Raw genomic sequence first — 10,108 nt, 5'->3', positions numbered from 1 at the left:
GAGACATCGTTTTTGTAAAAAAATGCTGTGTGCCAAGAGGAAAAATAGTTCTGTTTCCAATACTGTGACACATTTAAGGCCAAAGTGTAATTCCTCTGCTTACCTTGTGCCGAGTCACAGCACCGCCAGAGCAGAGAGCAGTCGGGGTGGGGAAAGACGTCTTGTTGTCTGCGGCTGTCGGCCTGTCAGTCAAACCTCCGAGAATACGGAGCACAAAGCCAGCTGTGACATTGGGAGAGGTGAGGATGAAACTTTAATGAATCCCGTCAGGACACCCAGATCAAATACTCCAAACGCATCAAAGGCCCGCGCATACAGATAAACATATAATAAATATGTTTATCCGGTTGATCTGGGAAGATGAAGATGTCAGAGCCGGTGACGCCACGATATTATTGAAGAAAAAGAAGCAGGCGGGTGGCAGCCATCGGATTCACACGGGGAACTTCAATTACCCCACGTCTTCATACCTGAAAGACGAAGTAGGTTGTTAAACAATGACTCAAAGTTAACCCTGTGAGACAAGTCAAAACTTGGTTAGGTTTAGGAAAAGATCAAGGACACAAACATCAACTACATTATTTACATATTTACGTATTAACTTAATTTATGTATTAAGTAGTCATTTACCAACCTAGCTAAGTACTAACATAGTTAAGTGCTAACGTAACTAAATACTAATGTAGTTAAGTGCTAACGTAGTTAACTTAAATGCTAACATAGTTAAGTACCAATGTAGTTAAGTGCTAACGTAGTTGTGTATATACAAATCTAAGCATTAACACTGACATACTAACGCAGTTACATACAAAAACTCAGTTATGTACTTGCACTGTTACAAACAAACGCGGTCCAATATGTACTAACAGTTACGTACTTACAAGTTTTATACTTACAGTTATGTGCTAAAGTAGTTACGTGCTTTCACAATTATCTACCTTTATGTGCTAATGTAGTAATCTACTATCTTAGTTAAGTAAAAAGGGAGTTATCTCATAACCTTGTTACCTTTGCCACTCAAAATAACTTCTAACGTGTTGAATTGATTTTACACGGGACACAAACAGCACTTTCCTGGTGAAAAGTCCGGTACATTTTATTAGCTACATTTTAGCGCAGAAGAAGAACCTCTAAACACAACATTGACATATTTTTATAATATAGCACTTTATTTTACTATGTTGTTGTCAGTCGACACTTATGGGTGGCCGCGGAAGTTAAAGTTGTTGACAATTGCATTACCATGTATTGAATATGTATATACTATATGTTTACATTCATAAATTCTAGTTCGGTGGAAAAGAGGTAAAATGTTACCCTGCAGTGGCGATATAATCAAAACAAGCTATGAAAACACAACCCAAGTTTTGGCACAATAATATTATCTCCAAGTGATTCATTTCACATCCTAAACTTAAAGACATTGTTGCATTATCACCGGGTAGCCAGATGGATAATTTACAAATACATTTCAGGTGCAATGAAATTATATCATTTGTCTGGCCAATCGCACCGAATGTGTTTCAAGCTAATCGTTTCCTTTTCGCAGACGACTGCAAGCACTTAAAACGTATCTCGCAGCACCGCGGACACTTTATGGAGATGCGGGTTCATCATCATCTGCATAGAAATGATTGAATGGGAGCCGCGTCACTCTCACAGGATCCTGGTAGGACCTGAGTTTTGTAGCTTTATGACGCAAAGGGGAGAAAACCCACCGTGAAGGTGGATGAAATGCACGGAGAGCAAAGAACGGGACGGCAGCTGGATTAATCTGTTCAGACTGATGTCCAACAGTCCTAGAGGGAAGATGAGGTAGTGAATTTCCAAATCTACCATTTCCAAACTTTTTTTTAATGCTTTTTTTTAATGCTTCCTTCCCTTTGTGCAGTGTCACGTACAATAAAGAGGAAGAACAGTTACAAAGGACAGTCCATATTTGAGCACATTGTCCTGAAATCTAATCTTCCCCCGACAACAACAACAAGTGAGGACTGAAAGAGGCTGACAAGCTGTCTGGAGACAACAGGGAGAAACACGAGGGGCTAATAAAACACAATGCCAAACATTTTGGACGGCAGAGGATCAGACGGACAAAGAAACAGTCCAGAGGAGCAACGACGGGGATGGAGAAAATGGAGAAAAATAAGAAAGGAACCGAAAATAACAAGTTCTTCAGTGCGTGGAGTTCAAAAACAAAAGAAAAGAAAGAGGATGTAAAGAAGAAAACTTTACTAGGAGGACAGAGAAGAAGAAGAAGGGAAAAAAAGTAAGAACACTTTAAAGGTGAAGGCTGTGGCCTTGACTAATCATCCATACGGCTCGGTGGCAGCCGAATCACGGGGAGCCGCCTGGTTCCTGTGTGCGTGTGTGAGGCAGAGAGATGAATATGCATTGTTTTTCTGTCAAACGTCAGGCTGCCAGCAGGTTGCCAGCTTGGCCCATTATGGCCTAGGAAGACAGCTAACACGGATCATGCACAGCTTCACACACAGAGGCGGTCGAAAAGTCCACACACACACACACACACACACACAAACAAAGACGACGGCAAAACACAGACGCGGATGACTGCATGTGCACACACCGTAAATTCAGAAGCAAACTGTATCTCCTGACACACGTTTGCAGCACATCTCTTTCTCTCTCTTTGTCCTGTTTCATATTTTTCTCTTTTATGATCCTCTATTTCCGCCATCGCCCTCCTTCATTCTTAACCTCTTCTGCTTTTACTTTTTTCCGGGGCAATAAGTTCTTCAGCCTTTATGTATATCTACATGTACTGGAGAACGTAATATCATGGGAAGGCGTACATCAATTCGGCATATCTTGTCTAAAAACTGTACTCTTTTCATGTGTCATTCAAGTACACATAACTTAATTCTCATACATGGATTAAGAAATCAACCCTAATAAATAAGTTGAAGTCGACCTTTTTGGTTTCACACGAGATAAAAACATTGTCTGTACATAAGAAGGGGGCGTGACCAGCGTAGGTCACCCATTGATTCGTAGAGTGTGGTTTTGAAGCCTCGAGGACCGCATTTTGTCCGTCGCCATCTTGGTTTTTGCAGTGGGTGGAGCCAAGTGCAACCAAACGCTTAACACACTTTTATTAGGTGATCCAAATGTTAGTCAACTTTTTTTAAAACTCTTACAACTCCCAGACTGGACCACACACCGAGGGTCGTGATCTTTCCATCATTTACGACATGAACATCACGCTGTATTGAAGAAGACTTTAGAGAAGTAGATACATGTTCTCATAGACCTTTTATGTTATCCGACTTCTTTTCTTACCATACCAATTTGTTGACATCATGCTGACCACGCCCACTTCCTGTTTACGCAGAGTTTTTCTTACTTTCTTCCCGGCAACTCCTAACAGCAGTAACCAAAATACCAACGTTGAAGACGGCGCTGTTAAAGAAATGTATTTGGGGCAAATTGTGACCTACAGAAAAAAAACAATATGATGACTTTTTTATGCCCCCGCATCGAAAATATTTCGGGTAAACCATGACTCCATGTTTCAGTTCTGAATAACAGCCTTTAGAGACGAGGCTCGGGGGAAAGTCAACATTAACAAAAAAATAAATAAACTAGAGTGAGATCAGTGCTCCTCTCCGTTTGCAGCGTCTGTCACGCTCTCGACAAGAGAAGCGGCGGATTACGATGGAAACGAGGGCCGGGAATGTTCTCGTTGAAGACGGCAGAGTGAAAAGAAAATGCGCCGCCCGTCAGTTATTGCTCCTCCTCCTCCTCCAGCAGATACTAGATGTGACTGCTCTGTTTCTGACCCCCACCTCAATCCTCATCGGGTGAATGTTGAATCTCCAGGCATGAACTTACATTAGTCCGTTGTCTTGATGGAGAGGTTTAGCTGCAGGGGCAAGTCTGCATGAAAGCCTCTCATAATGGGATCTCTGGTGAGGTCACATGGTCATGTGGTCTTACAGCAGAGGAGCACAAGTGAGCTCCATGTTCACCGGCTGCTGATGAGACGAGGTGTTCCACTTCCCGCACGCTAATGCTCAACACCTGTCACGTCGAAAAAATAATCATGCTATTTCTTTTTTTTTCTCACTTTCTCCTCTCGGTGCATCCGTGTCTAAGTCTGATGGAATTAATTTTATTACTTAACAGGTAAAAAAATAAATAATGGACGTGTCTATTTCCACTTTTAATACCAGTGGCTGCAGATTCATCAACAATGCAACGATGCCTTCAGGTGATTGCCGGGATTTAATTAACTGAAGGAGACGCCCCTCCACACAGTATAAAGCAGCTGTCGACAAGAGGTTCTGTACGGATCACGTTGTGTTCAGTAATGGATGAACGCACATACAATACAACCCGTTCTTCCGAGAACGCCAAATGAATCTGAAGAGACGCAACGGGCATTTTAACCGACGCCGAGATAAACCCATCCTCTTTGTTTTGAGACAGCCGGAGCAGCTGAGAGTAGTAGGTTTGGTGGTGGGGTCAAACAAATTAAAAAGGTCTTGTGCATCTTCGCAGGACGAACGTATCGCCGGGAGGAACCTCGGAAATGTACAGCTTTGCTCAGAACTGTACTCTTTTCACGTGTCATTCTATGTACATTGGTTACATAACTTCATTTACATACATAGATTAAGTAGTACAAAGAACTTTTTTTAGTGGCAATAAGATTTTCAGCCTTTAGATGTGTACTTATATATCATGGCAAGGCGTACAAATATTACAACACTTTTAAGGACATTTTACATCAAAACTACTCTTCACGTGTGATTCGATACGTACATTGGTTAAATAAATTGCATACATAGATTAAGTATTCAATCCTAAATGAAGTTAAAGTTTACCCTTGTTGGTTTCACACGAGCCAAAGACATCGTCCGTATATAAGAAGGGGGCGTGACCAGCGTAAAGTCACCCATTGGTTCGTAGACTGCGGTTTTAAAGCCTCGGGGGTGGCGTTTTGGCCGTCGCCATCTAGATTTTTGCAACTGGAAGTGAAGTGACACCAGTGGAAGTGAAGTGACACCAGTGGAAGTGAAGTGACACCAGTGGGTGGAGCTAAGTACAAACAAACGCTGAACACTTTTTTTAGGCGATCAAAATGGAACAACAGAGGGTTTGTAGGAAAGGGATGAAAGACACAGAGTAGGACCACCCTCTATGCAGGTAAGCCCCTCCTCTTTTGCGGAAGGAGAACTCCCATTGGGTTTGAAGACTTCACTTCCATTCCTCGTGTGTTTATTGTCACCAAAGCGGGGGCCCCAGCCCACAGTTTGACAACCTCTAAATTTAGATTAGCGACATCATGGGGAATTTTAATCCTACAAGACTTGTGCCTAAAAGTGCATCTTCAGTCCAATTGAATAGTTTTTATTATTATTCTTATATCCTTGTGATATGACATCATCTAGTCATATAATTAACCTATATTTGAACCCGCATCTGTACACTGTGTCTCTGCGGTCGTTCCCCCACCGTAATGACTCAGCAAATTCATAATGCAAATCGCATCGAGTTTTTATCGCACCGAGACGCGGAGCAGAGAGAATGAATATTCCAACGGATCAGATTTGAATTCACGATGTGAAATTATACTTTGGAGCTTCAAAAAACGACTCCTGCTTCGGTGACAGGGAGGCGGCGGGGGGGGGAGGGGGGTGGAGGCTCATGGGGAAAGTGCCAGATTTTAACCCGCAAAACTCAGCGAGCCACTGGGGGTGTCTCGGCATAATACGATTTGACTGCTGAAATCCATATGAAGGGAAGGAATATAAAAGAGGCTGAGTGGGGGATTGGGTGCAGGTGCTTTTTTCTTCATTCTTTTTTTGTGCGAGGAGAATGGACAATCTATAGTCATGGATTTACATTCATCTCCTCTTCTGTGGAGAGCCCACTTGGCACCGAAGAAACACACGGCTGCTGAAGACATCCACTGTGCGGCTTTTGTGTAGAGGTGAAAGTGTATGTGTGTGTGATTGAAAAAAAAGAAAAGGGAATAAAAAAAGAAAAAGTGGACGATAAAGACATCAATCAAGATTTGGCGAGTGCAGATTAAAGAGGGGCGACAGATCATACCGTGAGCGCGGTTTTACGACTCGTATCCTAGCGGCTGCACGAGCTCCTTATGAACGCCACGACGTGTTTGGAAATGTCGCTGATGCTGAGCTTTGCATCCTGATGGCGGGATACAGAAAAGCTTATTTTACTCTGAACAATTTGCATCATAATCCCCCCGATACACGCACTCAGAGGCAGTGGAACAGTGAGTGGTCAGGGGTCTGCAGAATGCAACAAAAGTGCTTACATGGCTTGTCTGTGAATATGATATTGCTCTTTGCTGGAAGTTTAAATAAAAGTTAAATATATATCACGACCAAAGCTGGACCCTATAATCCCTGAGCATGCCGTACTTTACATTACATTTAGCTGACGCTTTAATCCAAAGCGATTTACAATCATGTTACATTCATACACCCCAGACACAGCTACAGGGAGCAATTCAGGGTGTCTTGCTCAGACACACGGACTAGAGGATTGAACTGCCAACCCCCTGAATGAAAGACGGACCTGCTAACCGCTGACCCACAGTCGCCGTAGTAGACTGTCAAAGGCATCAAAAGGGAAGCTTAACCTTCAGTTTGTGGGTAACATCTCTCAAATGCTTTATTCCATCAGTACATTTTTCCAAGACTTTGCTAATTTATTTGTTCTAATAACGTTATCTCATTGTTTCTTTTAGTTTTTATGAATTAGTGTGGTGTGAAAATGCAACCCAGTCAAAAAGAGCTCCATTCAGTTTATTCGCTTGCTTAAAGGCATGCAGCTTTATTTATTTGATGTTCGTATTCTTTCCATTTTAGATAAAGCTTTATCGATTTTCCCCGGGTTTTATTTTTTTGCCCTTGGTGTCAGTAAACGTTTTATTCATAAAGGAAAACCTTTTTTTGGCCCTGCTTGTTGTGCACCGACAGATATGCTAGAGAGGTTCAGGTCATTTATGTTCGCTTTCTCTCATTCCAGGCTTCCTGATTGTTTTCACCTGTCATCACACCTGTCTCCTATGCTCATCAGTGTCAGCCCCGCCCCTGATTGGTCCCACCTGTGTCTTGTTACCATGTGCTTAAATTCCCCTGTCTCCCAGTGTTCCTTGTCAGTTCGTCTGGTCTTTTGCCATGATCAGGTCGGGTTATGTTGTGCTCTTGAAAAGTTTTTGATCCCTCACTACGTGAGCGCTTTCATTTTGTTCACTGCAGAACCGAAAAATAAAGTACTTACAAATACTTTATCTCTGTCTCCCGGTCGTGCAATTGGGTCCTACTTCCTAAGTGTCTGAGATCGTAACAGAACGAACTGACCACATTATGGACCCAGCCGACCCAAGAACGCTTCACGCCGCTCTGTCGGTACAGGGCGTGACGATTTTTCATCACGAGGAAAAACTGGACAAAGTCAGCCGGAAATACAAGAGCTGAGAGGACGCCAGGCGGGTTCAGGAAGAATTATCTACACAGATGCAACAACTGGTTGCCCAAATGAATAATTTTTCACTCATCAACAGACTGCTCCTCCGGTGACGTCATCCACAGCTGAGAATTTGCCTGTCAATACTCCAGCTGACGACCCAGGTCAGGCTGTTTCCTCTCCGTTACGGCTGGCTCTTCCGGAGAGATTTTCCGGAGACTCTTCGAATTGCAGAGCCTTTCTGGTACAGTGTGATCTGCATTTTCAACACAACCCAGCAGCTTTTTTATCTGAGCATGGTAAAGTGGCGTTTATTGTGTCTCATTTAACGGGAAGAGCTGCAGCCTGGGCTACTGCAGAATGGTCTAGAGACACCGAACTATGTTACTCATTGGCCGATTTCATAGAGACTATGAGGCGCATTTTGACCACTCATCGCCTGCTACGGAGGCCAGCAGAAGACTGTTTCAAATCGTCAGCTCAACCGTCAGGTGGTTGATTATGCCATCGAGTTTCGTACAGCAGCAGCGGACAGCGGATGGAATGTTCCGGCTCTTCGTGACGCCTTCATGACAGGACTTTCGGAACCGATAAAGGACCAGCTGGCTCCACTGGAGACACTCCGGGATCTGGAATCCTCATCGCTGTGGCCATCCGGATCGATAACCGTCTTCGGGAAAGAGAGAGGGAGCGTCGACGCAACCGAGATGTTATTCCCAGCTTCCAGAATTCGCCTCGGAGGGTCGCGCCGCCAGCGGAGGATTTCCAGCTCATGTTACCGGACCATCTGAGGACTACACTTCCGAATGACTCCGGTGAACCCATGCAGCTTGGAAGAACCAGGCTTTCTCTGGAGGAGAGGCAGCGCCGTCACGGGAGGTTGCTGTTTCTACTGCGGCCAGCCGGGTCATCAACTCGCTTCATGCCGGGAAAGATCGTGCTCACCAGTCAAAAGGAGGCGCTGGTGAGCAAGTTTCCCAGACTTCCCTCCTCGACCTGTTACTCAGGTAGACATTTGTATTAACAATCAGACCATTGACCAGGGTGTGTTAATAGACTCAGGGGCTGACGAAAGCCTTATAGACTGGGGCCTAGTCAAACAGCTAAAAATAAAAACTGTCCCGCTATCTCATCCTGTTAGTGCCAGTGCCTTAGACGGCCGCTTGTTGTTCACAGTTACCCATTGCACTGAGCCCATACAGATTACTATAAATAAGGACCATACCGAGAGCATGCAATTTCATATTTTTGAGTCGACTCAGCACCCGATTATTTTGGGGTTTCCTTGGTTGAAGATCCACAATCCTCACATAGACTGGCCTTCAGGAAAGTTAAGGAATGGGGAGAGGATTGTAAGGGCAGGTGTAAACTTTCGCAACCTGTTAATGCACCAACAGACTCTAGTAGGATCATTATAGATCACCCTGACTATCCTGATCTACACAAGGTACCTTCCTGTTACCATGATTTAAAGAAGCGTTTAACAAGTCTAAAGCCTTGTCGCTACCTCCTCACCGAGATTTTGACTGTCCCATTGATCTCTTACCGGAGCCCCCATTCCCAAGGGAGACTTTACTCGATTTCGAGACCTGAGAGAACAGCAATGGATGAATACATCTCCTCTTCACTCAAATCAGGGATTATCCGTCCTTCATCGTCTCCAGCCGGAGCGGGATTCTTTGTGGGAAAGAAAGACGGGTCTCTGAGACCTTGCATAGACTACAGTCCACTAAATGACATTACGGTGAAGAACCGCTATCCTCTGCCACTCATGTCATCTGCTTTTGAACTGCTTCAACGGCCAAGATATTCACCAAGTTGGATTTAAGAAATGCATATCACTTGGTTAGAATAAAACAAGGGGATGAGTGGAAGACTGGATTCAACACTCAGAATGGTCACTATGAGTACTTGGTAATGCCTTTTGGACTGTGCAATGCACCGGCTGTTTTCAAGCTTTTGTGAATGAGGTTTTGCGAATTCTTGAATATTTCAGTGTTTGTGTATCTGGATGACATACTGATTTTCTCCCCAGACGCTAAATCTCATGTTAACCATGTCCGCCAAGTTTTGCAGAAACTACTGGATAATCAGCTATATGTCAAGGCAGAGAAGTGCGAGTTCCACACAGAAGAGGTGTCTTTCTTAGGATACATAGTCTCACCTAATCATATCCAAATGGATCCTGCGAAAGTCAGTGCAGTATCCCAGTGGCCCACACCAGACTCCAGGAAAAAGGTTCAGCAGTTCCTAGGATTTGCTAACTTCTATAGGAAGTTTATTAGGAATTTCAGTTCTGTTGCTGCTCCTCTGCATGTTCTGACTTCTCCTAAGGTTCCTTCAAGTGGACCCCAGGCGGATCTTGCTTTCAAACTTCTCAGAGATAGATTCACATCAGCTCCCATACTCACCATTCCAGATCCCCAGCGCCAGTTTATGGTCGAGGTGGATGCTTCCAATGAGGGAATTGGAGGAGTACTGTCTCAACGTTCTGCAGAAGACAACAAGATGCATCCATGTGCTTACCTGTCGCGGAAGTTGACAACGGCAGAGCGGAATTATGACGTGGGAAACAAGGAATTGTTAGCTGTAAAAGCTGCCCTCGAGGAATGGAGACACTGGCTGGAGGGTGCAGAGCAACCGT

The sequence above is a fragment of the Pseudoliparis swirei genome, chromosome 19 (assembly GCF_029220125.1).
Source record: "Pseudoliparis swirei isolate HS2019 ecotype Mariana Trench chromosome 19, NWPU_hadal_v1, whole genome shotgun sequence".
Lineage (NCBI taxonomy): Eukaryota > Metazoa > Chordata > Actinopteri > Perciformes > Liparidae > Pseudoliparis > Pseudoliparis swirei.
This window is presented reverse-complemented; position numbering follows the sequence as displayed.